We start from the raw sequence: 13,610 nt of genomic DNA, 5'->3' as shown, positions 1-13,610 counted from the left end.
AATTTCAAATATCATTATCATCATCAACAACAAATACAATTCAAATCAAGGTGTGTAATACACATGTGAGAAATTTAGAGTCTAAGTCACATAGAGATATTTCACAAAATTTGGCGTAATCGCCTTCATTTGAACTTGACTTAAAGTCGAAACATTATTAATGCACAGCCCATATTTTAACACATCCTCAATAGGTAACATAACATGAATAAAGCATTTGGGATGCTTGTTGAACATATATCTTTCAGCCCAATCTTACTCGGAATAGCCAGTTTCATAATGAATCACTCGGGACTTACATAATTTACATGAATATCGTGGGATTCAATTCTAAGAGAGGAGTTTAGCCAACATACCTTACTTGAGCTTCCTTAAACTCTGAAACATTCCGGAATTCTTAGCAACTTCAATCTATTGTAGAAATATAACAAATTGAATCAAAATTTGGAAGACGATCATGGTTCTACCTCACTTGAGCATTTTATTAAACACTAGGTGTGCATAAGGTTTCAATGTCCTTTTTATGTAGGATTTCATCATCCTACAACCCAATCTTTACCATTTTTAGCTCAACAATCTTCCTACACTCTTTGATATCACATGCATGTAAAATAATCAACTCTCATGCCCAAAAATTATCTTGCTAATTACCCATTTTCAAATGATTTCGAAATTATGGTTTAGGGTGTAGAATCTTACCTCTAGGATGAAGGCCTAGTGAGCTTCCCTTCTTAATCTTCCAAAACTTGAGCAAGAATTGAAGAAACATTATTGAAGAACACCTTCTCACTCTAGGGCACTCTCTCTTACTCTAAAATATCAGATTATGTCTCAAAATGGCCCAAAGAGTGTATTTAACGAAATAAGGTCGGGTTTTAAAAATTCAAAAATGGAGCTCCGGAACAGTTCTGCATATTGCTGATAAAATGACCAAAAAAGATGTCTGTGTATGCGGTCACTATGCGGTGCGCATAACTATTATACGATCGCATAATGCACCGCACAACATTTATGCGGTCGCATAGTAGATCACATAATTGCTTCCAACTGACCCATTTAACTGCCTCACTCTGCGGCCATTATGCAGTCCGCAAAGTGATTCTGCGATCACATAATGGACAGCAGAAATGCACATTTCTGCCAAAATTATTCTTTTACTTTTCGGTGCATTGTTCAACCCAAAAAATTATTTTTTTTGCATATTTTACCTGGCTTTACACTTAAGTACTTCGAAATTTTCCGGGGTGTTACAAGAACAAAAGTTGGCAAAGGTCATCACAAGTTACATTCATAAATATGCTGAATATTAGGTCAAATGTAGCTACACTTTCTCCCAATATACATGGAATTACGGGATGACCCACCTACAAAATTAAACATCTATGAGTCTAGTTTCTATAGGATTAAACCGTTCATCGATATGACATACACATTTTTGTGAGAGTGCATAAGTAGGTCCTAATAAGACCCGCTTAGGCGGTGGACGGCCTTTGAACATTTTAAAGGGGTTGGACGACTCATTTTTGGTCATTTTCGACCAAGGACTACTTTGGAGTTGTGTATACGACTACATATTGCTGGAAATCGTGGGGAATAGCTTGTTATAATGTTCATATTGTTGTTATGCTTGCCAATATATTGAGTATGTTGATGATGTTATAAATAGGAGAAGAAGCAACCACACAATCCCTAGAAGTTGTCCATGTTGTTGTTATATATTGATGGGTTGTTTCATGTTACTTTTAAGATTGATATAAGGTTGGAATGTCATTTCAATATATAAGTTTATATGCTGGACATGTTGATGGTGTTGTAAGTACAGGGGAGATGTGAAAAAGAGTTGCGGTTTGGTTCAAATCCAAGCTTGCCACTTGTCGTGTTAAATTGTATTTTCATTGGTGACATTTGTGGACTTGTTGTTGTGTATATTGATTAGTGTTGTTGGGCTGTTGGATGTGTTGTGGTGCTGAAGGTATATAGTTGAAGGTTGTATGTGTTCTTGTTGTTTTAATGGACTTGGGGAAAGCAAGGAAGACAGAGGAGATGTTGTCCATTTTAATATAAAATAAGCTTGTCATTTGTTGTATGATAGTTGCATCATTCGTAGCTTAATGATAGTATTATTATCATTGTTGTAGATTATAGTGCGACGAGTCAAGTTCAACGTGGTCACTGGACAGACTGTGATAAGGTATGTTAAGGCTATCCTTTCTTCCTTTTTGGCATGATCCATATGATACAAACGAAACGAGCAAACACATAACTTTCACAAATGACTATATTCTTAGAAGTACTAGGGAAGCCTATGTTAATGATTCCCCATGTGTCCTATTTTTATATCGTCTATTCAGGGGTCTTAGAAAATACATATGTTGATAAAGTTTATTTCATGATATTAACCGAATGCATATTGATCTTAATGCTTTCTGAGAGATCTTGTTGACGTACTTCCACATGCATTGCATACATTTATACATGTACACTGACCTATCATAAGATGGTGTTATATACGCATATTATACATACATATATATATATATATGGGGTATAGGAAAAGGTTACGGCGTTATATACGCACCACTACCTGATCATCTGGTATACATTGATGATTTCACCCACTGAGACTGATATGATATGATGGGATGCCCTCAGAGGCTTAAGGATGTTATTTACGCATATACCTATGCATGATATGACATTTATACACATATACATGACACTATAAAAGTTTCATGATTCACTGAGCTAGTTAGACATACAAGTTGAGTCATTTCCTCATGTTTCTTTCATGTCTTTTATATACTACGTTTCATGTCTTACATACTCGGTACTCTATTTGTACTGACATCCCTTTTGCTTGGGGACGCTGGTTTTCATGCCCGCAGGTCCCGATAGATAGTTTGACAACCCTCCTAGCAGGCTATTAGTTTAGCAGAAGGTGTTTATGCACTCCACTTGCTCCGGAGTTGCCTATTTGGTTAGTATGCTTTGAACATGTATTGATTGGTATGGTTGGGCCATGTCCCGGCCTTTATGATGTTTATGTACTCTTAGAGGCTTATAGACATATGTCATGTATATGGATGATTTTATGGCCTTTTCGGCCTATGTTTTGAGTGTACAAATGATCATTTCAGTCTTATAGGCCCGTATGCCGCATGTACAAGTTCGTATACCATGTTGGGTTGTCCTATGTCGAGTATTCTCTTTGGTTTAATTCTGGTTATCTCATGACGGACTTTCGGCTCATTTACCCATGATAGTATGGTAAGAAAGATACGTTACATTGGTACTCATTTAAGTTAGGTACCGGGTGCCCGTCGCGGCCCTTCGGTTTGGGTCATGATATTATGCATACCAAGCTCCCCTTATTAACCATCCGCTGTGTCTTCAAAAAAGACACCACCCTCCACTCCAACTTCGACATCCCCGCCATAGCTAACGTTATGGTCTTAGCATGACAATAAAGAATAGTGTGATATGATGACAACCAATGCATGACTAAAGTTACATCAAACTCCACCATTTGAGCAATGGAAGATAAACCCTAGTCTCATAACCCTCTATAGTGACCAAACAAGAGTGATAGATGTGGTCTACCACAATAGAATCCCCAACAGGCATAGACACATAAACATGGGTACTCAGAGAATCTCGAGACATGTTCAAATATGAAGCAAAATAGAAGGACACATAAGTGGAACCCGAATCAAATAAAACGGATGCATCCCTATTATAGGCCAAACAATACCTGTGATGATAGCATCTGATGTAACAATTTCACTCCTACCAGGGAAAGCATAACAATGTGCCTGGCCTCCCCCTCTAGGACATCCTCTATATTCATGCCCTCCACCCCTAGTTGGTTATGCAGGTTGAGTAACAATTGGAGAAGAAACCATAGCCTAAGTACTATGCGGGGGTCCAACACTCCTAAGTCTGGGACAATCCCTCACCATGCGCCTAATATCACCACACATAAAGAAACCTTTCTGCAGCTATGGTTGCTAGTAATGAGTCTGACCCACACGGGTAGAATAGACGCTGTGGGAACCCCATGTAGGAGGTTCACTGGAAGATGGATGCCCGAAAAGGGTACTTTGAGTTACCTGAATAGCTGGAGCTATGCAAGAGCCTGAAGTGCAGAATGAATTGGTCGAATGATAAAACCTCTTTGATGATGAATTAAAGATGCAGAGTGGGAACCACTGCATGCCGACTTGTCACATGTGTTAGACTTCAGCATAGTTCTGCTAGATAAGAGCCTGGGTTATGAAGAGGAACCAGTTGCCATTGTTGATAGTCAGGTTCGCAAGTTGAGGTCCAAGAAGATTTATGCGGTAAAAGTCCAGTGGAGGGGCAAACCAGTTGGGGAAGCAACTTGGGAGGCCGAGGAAGACATGGGGAGCAGATATCCACAGTTATTCACGACTCCAGGTATGATTCTAAACCCGTTCGAGGACGAACGTTTTTTTTCAGAGGTGGAGAATGTAACGACCCAATCGGTCATTTTGCTTTCTAGAACCCCGTTCCCCTAAATAAGACTTCCCGTACGTGATTTTACTATTTCATGACTTGCGGGGATGGTTAGTTCGGGATTTGGAAGGGTTCATATTTAAATCGGAATACTTGGCTCCTTAGGTTGGCCTTAAAAGGCTAAGTTTGACTTCGGTCAACATTTTGAGTAAACGACCTCGGAATTAGGATTTGACGGTTCCAATATGTTCGTATGATGATTTTGGACTAGGGCGTATGCTCGGGTGGGATTTTAGATGACCCAGCAGCGTTTCGGCGCCTAATAGTGAAAGTTGGCATTTTGGGTGAATTTCATAACTTTGGGTTGAAGTGGATATTTACATTTTAGACGTCCATTTGAGATTCCAAGCCAGGGAATAGCTCTGTATGGTGATTTTGGACTTAGGGGCGCGTCCGGAATTGTATTTGGAGGTCAGTAGGTCGTTTCGGGGTCATTTGGCGAAAAATGAAAATCTAAAGTTTTTGGAACGTTTATCCAAGGGTGGACTTTTTGATATTGGGTTCGGATTTTGGTTCCGGAAGTTGGAGTAGGTACGTAATGTAATTTAAGACTTGCACACAAAATTTGGCATCATTCCAATTTGATTTAATAGGAATCAGATGCGTGGGAGTAATTTTAGAAATATTTGAGTTCAAGAGTTAATCCATGCGTTTTGGCATTCGATTCATGGTTTTTGATGCTATTTCAGCATTTTGATCACTCGAGCAAGTTTTGTATGATGTTGTTAGACTTGAGTGTGAGTGTGGTGTGTAGCCCTGAGGGCTCGGGTAAGTTTTGGACGTTCGGGAGGATGAGGAAAACTTCAGTTTTTTGGTATTCTTTGGCAGCTGTTGCAGGTCTCGCAAATGCGAGAATTTGTTCGCATTTGCGAACCTCACATTTGCGAGGAAGGCTTTGCAATTTCAAAGAAGCCTGAGTTGGGCAGTATTCGCATTTGCGACACTTGGGTCGCATTTGCGACACTTTGGTTGGATTAGCGACCTTGGCAGTGGAAGCCCAGGGTTCGCATTCGCGAGGAGTTTGTCACATTTGCGACCTTCACATTTACGAACCAGATGTCACAAATCTGACATCTGAGGCCTGTGCACGGCTTATTGAATGCGGAACTTAGGCCCTTTAGCTCATTTTTCATTCATCTCTTGGGCTATTTTTGGAGCTCTTGGAAGGGGGATTTCACCTAGCACTTTGAGGTAAGTAATTTCTAGATTAACATGTAAAAATTGGTGAAATCAAGGGTTTAGATAAAAAAAAACCTAGGTTTTGGATAAAAATGGGATTTCGCCACGAAATTGGTTATGGAATTTAGTGAAAATCATATATTTGAGTTCATGAGGTAATGGGTAACAATGTTCTTCGAATATTTCCAAAATCTGGGCACGTGGGCCCGCAATGAATTTTGGGAATTTTCAGTTGGGGTTGGGAAATCGCTTTAATAGTTAGACTATTAACTTTCTATATTGACTATTTTATTTGTCAGTTGACTAGTTGCGAGTCATTTTGGCACCAAATTGAAGGTTTGAACACAAATCTTGGATCTGGAGTAGGCTTGAGACAAAGTAAGTCACTTTTCTAACCTTGTAAGAGGGAATTAACCCCATAAGTGAATTGAATTAAAGTGTGCTTCTACTTAGGGGGCTACGTATGTATGAGGTGACGAGAGTCCGTACGTAGCTATTAATTATGCTATTGTCCGGGTAGTTTAGGACCCATACCATGCTACACTTACAATGTTTGTACCCTACTTGTTAACTGAATTGCTTAAGTCTTTTGAAACTTGATAAAAGAATTATATTTCACTTGCTTGAAGTTGTGAATGAAACACTTGACTGTTATTGAGAATTTGTGTTTACCATAAAATATTTTCTATTTTTTGAGCGGGCCAAATGCCTCGGTAGCAGATAGATGCATCTATGGTTCATGCCGTTAGACCCCCGGCAGTGCACAGTTTAAATATTATGTTGGATCGGGCTGTACGATCTCGGCATAATTTACGCATGATAAATCTTTGGAACCAATTATAATTGATATTTTTTCTTTGGCTTGAGATATTAATTGTTAAATGATGAAAAAGAATAAATTTGGGACTTAATATTGGTGAAGGGATTATTTACTGTTTCCTGTTATTGGGTTTTCTATATTCTTCGTGAAATCCATGCTTAAGTAAAATTTTGACATATTATTCTTAGCCTATAGTAAGTGTCCAAGTCGACCCCTAGTCACTACTTATTCGAGGTTAGACTGGATACTTACTGGGTACATGTTATTTATGTACTCATGCTACACTTTCGCACTAAATGTGCAGGATCTGAGGCAGATGCATCTGGAAATCAGTTTGGCGCACACACTTGATTACTACTTTGAGATTTTACGGTAAGCTGCCTTCTGAACCCGTTGTGCAGCAGCCAAAGTCTTTCTTTTGATTGTATTTTTTTTCTACCCACTTCACTTCGGACAGTAGATTAGTGTTCTTTTGTATATTCTACTAGATGTTCATACACTTATGACACTAGGTCTTGGCACACACACTAGTAGACTTGCGGTTTTGGTTTTATTCTATGATTATGATCGCACGCAGTTGCTTCTATGTTATTTATTTTAGATATGTTATTCTTAGATCCTTTTTAATTTAAAGAAAGTTTAATTACTTGAAAAAGAATTTGTTAAAAATAGGAATTCACGTGACTAGTTTACAGTTGGCTTGCCTAGCGGCAGCGTTAGGCGACATCATGGCCTATCATAAAATTGGGTCGTGACAGGAGCCACGTCAGCTTCAAAATCGTGATGGTGCTTTCATGATCGCAAAAGAGGAATTTTGGATGAGGAATATTGTGCTTCACGAACGCGAGGCAGTGTCCACATTCGCGAAGGGTACTACTAGCAAGGGTATATTTGAGTTCTAATATCGTGACGTGGCTCACTTTTTAAAATTTTGTTTTTTGGAGAGCGTTATAGGGAGGTTTTGAAGGTGGATATCACTATATCTTGGAGTATGTAATCTACCCTTTGATTTGATCATATATATTTATTCGCTATGGATTTCTACATTTAAAAATATATTTTGGAAGTGACAATTTGGAGTTTCTACCTAAAACTTAAGAGCGCAAAAGTTGTGATTTGAGCATCGATTTTGACATGGATTTGATAACTAAATACATATTTAGACTCGTGGGGTTATTGATTAACGGGATAAACTCCTATACTCGGGATTTGACCATGTGGGCATGGGCTGACTACTGTTGACTTTTTTCAATGTTTTAATGATTTAAACTTTATTTTTTGGAATTAACTTTTATGAGTTTATCTGACCTTATTGAGTATTATTTCTCTAGATTCGAGTCGGTTAGAGGTAATTTCCAAAGGAAAGGCAATTTTGGATAGTTAATTTGGCTTCCAAAGGTAAGTATCTTGACTAAGCTTTGCTTGAGAAAATCTGCCATAGGCAAAAGACCTTATTTGATTATTTGTTTTAGAGGCATTGTATATGTGTGGTTGCAAGCGTATATACGAGTGCCATGGGATATACATACTCAGGTAGATTTACAGGTTTGTTTTCCCTTGGGTTAGTATCATATGCTATTTATGATTTGTTATATCTCTTTTATGACTATACGAGCTCTCTTTATTATGCTAGAAATCATACTTAGGCTACTATTGCCTTGTTGAATGGAAATTACTATTCATGTCATCATGTTCTACCTGTCATAGATGTAGTAATAAAGTTCACTTTCCTACATCCTTATATGTATATTTCACATTTCTATACATCTTCTTGGTATTATTTATGGCGCATATACATACCTTTTGTATATTGAGACTCTTACATGGATTGAGTTTGAGGCACGTGAGTCGTCCATGCAATTGGTATAGTTAAGGCATGCGAGTTAAGTGATATTGTATGAGCACGTGAAATTTCCATGCAAGCGATATTGTTATGAGCACTTGAGTTATTCGTGCAGCACATGAATTTGGATCTATCTCTCCCGATTTAGGTGATCACTCATTATTCATTGGGCACTGTGCTCAAAGATTTGTTTATTCATTAATAGACACTATAGAATTTTATCCCTGTCATTAATAATAAGGCTATGTGATTCATATCTTCTTTATATAAAGATTTGATAAACCAATATGAGTTTTGATCACTTCTTATTTGAAGAATGACATTGTTGTTGTTAATTGCGCCGGATCATCTTATACATCATTTCTGCTAGATTCTTGGGGTATATTTATTTATAAACTATTCAGGTTATGATAGTAAGTATCAGTGTACTAATATCACCACTATTTTGCCGAAGTTAGTCTTGGCACTAGCAAAGCTGATGAGTATATCATTGCAGCGCTAAAAGAATTGAGGTAGTGCAGCCTGTCAATCTACAAACCTCAAAATCACATTCTTTTCCTATTTTGGGACTTTTGCTTATTTCAGATAGCGTGAATCAATAAGTGAAATAATTGAATCTCTACACAACAACCCAAGGACTGGTAGTACAAGACATGAGCCACCAAGACTTAGATTTACAAAGCTGGTATGAAATAAATCCAACATTTGTTTGAAATGTACATAACAAATTACAAATCTAAAACTACCAAGGACAAGTGGTAGCTATGTCCGGAAAACATGTACGTCTCCAATGTTGACTCTCGCCATACTCAGGAGCATAAACTCCAAGATCTACATGATGGGTGTAGAAGTGTAGTATAAGAACAATCGACCCCATGTACTCAATAAGTATCGTAACTAACCTCCGCGGGGTAATAGAAACAAGAATTATAAATGATACCTACCAAGATTTGATCCATAACCACACACTGGACGGACAACTCTTGTGCTGCATGGACAACTCATGTGCTAATAATTTCAACCGCACAAACAACTCACGTGCTATAGTATCAATATCTAGATCCACACAAACAACTCACTTGCTACACGAAAAACTCACGTGCTAATAATATCAATAGCACCGACAACTCACGTGTCAAAATTCACGATCTGCTTGGCGAGGTCACATGTTATATATCACAATCCGCCCAGCGTGGTCACAAGCTCAATATCAAAATCCGCTTGGCATTGTCACAGGCCCAATACCACCATGCGCCCGACGTGGTCACATACTACCAGTCCAAACCATAACACACAAAAAGCAGATATACAAGCATACATGTACATGATCAAAAAATATCATATTTCATATTCTGACTTGTATAAGTGACATGCTAAGGTTTAGGCATATGCAAAGTGTGCTATCATAGCACAAATCGGGAAATTACATCATGATAGTAGCAATTATCAGGTTAAATTAATGAGCTTTACCTCTATGTATCCTCAACATGGCTTAAATAGCTCACAACAGGAGTGAAAATATTAGAAACATCACATCACGAAGCTTAGCAATCAATTCAAGGCATCTCATAGCCTAAACACTTCCTCGATCATGCATAAGTAACCTGGTGCATGCACGTGGGCTCAACCCCGCGCATGTGCGCCACCCATAGCATGTAGCTATCAAAAATAATCTAGGCAACAAGTGCCTCAACCAAGTTTAGGTAACATACTTTCCTCAACTAGGATAAAACAAATACCGAGAAAAGCCAAACAACACTCAAGGAACTCAATCGAGCGCGAATCAACTTCCGAACGGCTCGAAACAAGACAAAACAACTCAAAAACATCAAATAATGCCTTAGTAAACAACCCCGAGCGATAAAGGTCGAATCTTTAGTCAAATACTCAATGTCAACGCAGGCCTGCACATCATAACCCAACAAAACTTACAAATTCTGACAACCCATTCGAATACGAGTCCAACTATAGTAATCTCACTCAAATCTATCTCCCTATCGATATTCAAAACCCAATTATTCACTTTAGAAAAGTTTAGTCAAAACCCACAAATTTCTCATTTGGATTCATCAAATTAAATGACAAAGTCGAAGATGGAAACATGTAATATAATCAAATCCGAGTAACAGATACTTACCACAATCCATGTGGTAAAAATCCCCTCCAAAATCACCCAAATCCGAGCTATATATCTAAAAATATGATAAAATGACCAAAAGCTTCGAAATATAATACTTTATAATCATTAAATATAGATCCTCTTCACTAGCGCGGAAGAAACCTTGTGTTTTGCGATGAACAAAATACAATGCCTAAAAATTACTCTACATATTCACGGCACAAACCTTGCGAATGCGGTGAACACCGCTGCTAGACCTTCGTGAACGTGTGGTCTCCTACGTGAACGCGATGAACAAAGCCTCCAGCTCCCCTGCTGATATGCGAACGCGATACAACACTGTGAACATGGTACCCCAAGCCTCAAAATGCTACACGAACGCGATCAACCAGCTCCCATAAAACACTACGCGATCGCCGCCTCTTCTTCGCGAAGAACTGAAACACCAGAAATCAGCAGAACAACATCAATGCATGAAACTCCAAAATGGTCCAAAATCAACTCGAAACTCACCCGAGCCCCTCGGGAACCAGTACGAACAAACCAAAAAGTCCCAAAATAGAACACAAACCTACTCGAGGCCTCAAATTACCCATAACAACATCAAAACCACTAATCGCACCTCAAATCAAACTTAATGAACTTTTGAACTTTCAATTTCCAAAATTCGTTGACATTTCAAATTTTGAACTTAATGGCATTGAGGTTATACCTCCACCCGCATATGTTGGGTGAGGCGGCGGGGCCACTTTTTGTAAAGATGTGCTATTGTGAATACACCTCCACTAGCATACATTAGGGTGAGGTGGCGTGGCTGCTTTATGTATTGTTGTGGTATTGTTAATACACCTTCACCCGCATACATTGGGGTGAGGCGGCGGGAGCGCTTTGTGTAGAGTTTCTAGTTTTGTGATTGCACCTCAACCCGCATACCTTGGGGTGAGGCGGCAAGGCCGCTCTGTGCAAAGATAGTTGTAGATGATCCCTGACTTGAAATTTATAATGTTATTGGAGGTTCTTAATAAATTTGTTTTGACTTGTATGGCTATCTATGCCCTATTATTCTTACCATGATTCATCATATTCATGTTGTATTTCCAAGTCCTTGAATAGATCTTTTGGTTTTCATACTAGTACTATTCGACATGTACTAACGTCCCTTTTGCCGGGGGCGCTACATCTTTAATGGATGCAGGTGGTTCCACAGCGGAATGCATTGATCAGTGATAGCGGTACACACTTTTCCCAGCTGACTTGGTGAGTCCCACTTCATTCTGTGGTTGTGCATCTTTTGTCCCGTGTGTATTATGTTTTGAGGTATAGCCCACACCTTCCAAGTGGGCCCGGGATGCATTATCTTTTGTCCAACTATCATTGTACTCTTTTATATCTATCAGAGGCTCCGTAGACATGGGGTGGGTTGTGTATTGGCATTGGGAAAGTCAGGATAGTAAAATTGTATGTGTGTTAAATCTTCCACTTCAAACTATGAAAGTGTGTGTATTTTGAGACTTTATAAATGAAGTAACTAATGGTGATGGATTTAGTATTGTTCATGAACCCTCTTGGTGTTAATTAATGGAGTTTATCTTCTCCTTATTAATGGTTGAGTGAGGTAGAAGGAAATCCAGCAGGCTTGCTCGGCCGAGTTATCTCGGTTGAGCATCAGTCGCGCTACCCGAGGTCGGGGCATGACAAGAATAAAGTGATAGACAGAAATAATAGCCGGAGAATAAGAAGGGAGTAAATGAAGAATTATGAGCACAATATGATAAATGGGTGATAACGGTAAATCAAAATATGAAAGAATGACAGAGTCTATAGTCAAGTTAAGGAAAAGACAAGAGGTGACAGGCCTTGAGACAGTAAAACTGTATGTCATAAAATCACACCTATATTTCAAGAAATGAGTTGGTGACTCGAACATGATTACCAGAAGGATAAGTTAGACCCCCGGAGTAATAGATATCAGTATGGGCTAGTGAACAAGATAAACTGAACATGAATTAGAGATTGGAAGATTTGATAATAGTCGGCATCATGAGAATTTCATAGATAGCGTTCCGGCAATAACAGAATGGACAACAAAAGAATAACCTTTAAAGTTCATTTAAGAAGACGCTTCCCTAAAGCAAGCCCCGAATCTTAAGGGACTAAGTGTGACTGTTACACTATGTGTCACCCTCGTGCATAAGAAAATATGTTATCCTTGGTATAAAAGGGTTATCGCAAAGTGATTAAGAGTCAGTGAAGATGTGAAAAGATGCCAAAGATGAACAGGTAAAACATTTATAGGTAAATCTTCATAGCAGTAATTGCTAGTACTCCCCTAAAGGGGGGAAGATAGTGTGATATAGTAATAAGTAGGAGTTAAGTGATTCAGGTAAATGTGGAATAGTAAAGGAAGAATATGACAAAAAGGTGAAAGGAATGAGACTGCAGTTTTTCAGATCCTACAGATATGTTATAACTCCAAAACATTATGCAAGCATGACGTCGGGGAGAGGTAGTAAGGGTTCCCACCAAGGATGTTATTGCTAAATAAGTGCGAATGAACACTTGATACATAAGTAGCCAGTGTGAGAAGTAAGTTAAGACAAAGAAAATAACCCAAGAGATATTACGCGGAATATAGTTATGGCTAGACAAGAGGATATAGAAAAATCAACATATCGTGCAAGATAAACGTAGTGAAGCCCAACATAGGGAATCCAGTCTCGCAGATATGACGACGTAATCGTTGAGAAATATTAAGATAGGAGTTTGGGTAGCTAAAGGTACCGCATAAGCGTTATTGAAATAAAAGAGAGTGCTACTGGGAAGACAGTCAAAAATTTCAACTTAGAAGCAACCATACGAGCACAATGTCATGGAGGTAAGTAACTAGGGATAATTATAGGTGATCAAGAACATCAAAAATTATATTAGGTATATGGTGTAATAAGCTTGCAGCTTTACTAGAGTTAGAGGGTCTCCCCTAAGTACTGCAACGAAAAACTAACTAAGGAAATAAGGAAGAAGGCTTCAACCTAAGCATAGTAACTTGAAGAAGAAATGGTCTTGTAACAACAGTCTCACTACAATATTGTATATTCTACATAAGAAAGTGGAAC

The sequence above is a fragment of the Nicotiana tabacum genome, chromosome 23, assembly GCF_000715075.1.
Source record: "Nicotiana tabacum cultivar K326 chromosome 23, ASM71507v2, whole genome shotgun sequence".
Lineage (NCBI taxonomy): Eukaryota > Viridiplantae > Streptophyta > Magnoliopsida > Solanales > Solanaceae > Nicotiana > Nicotiana tabacum.
The sequence above is the reverse complement of the archived record's forward strand: the minus strand, read 5'-3'. Positions refer to the sequence as shown.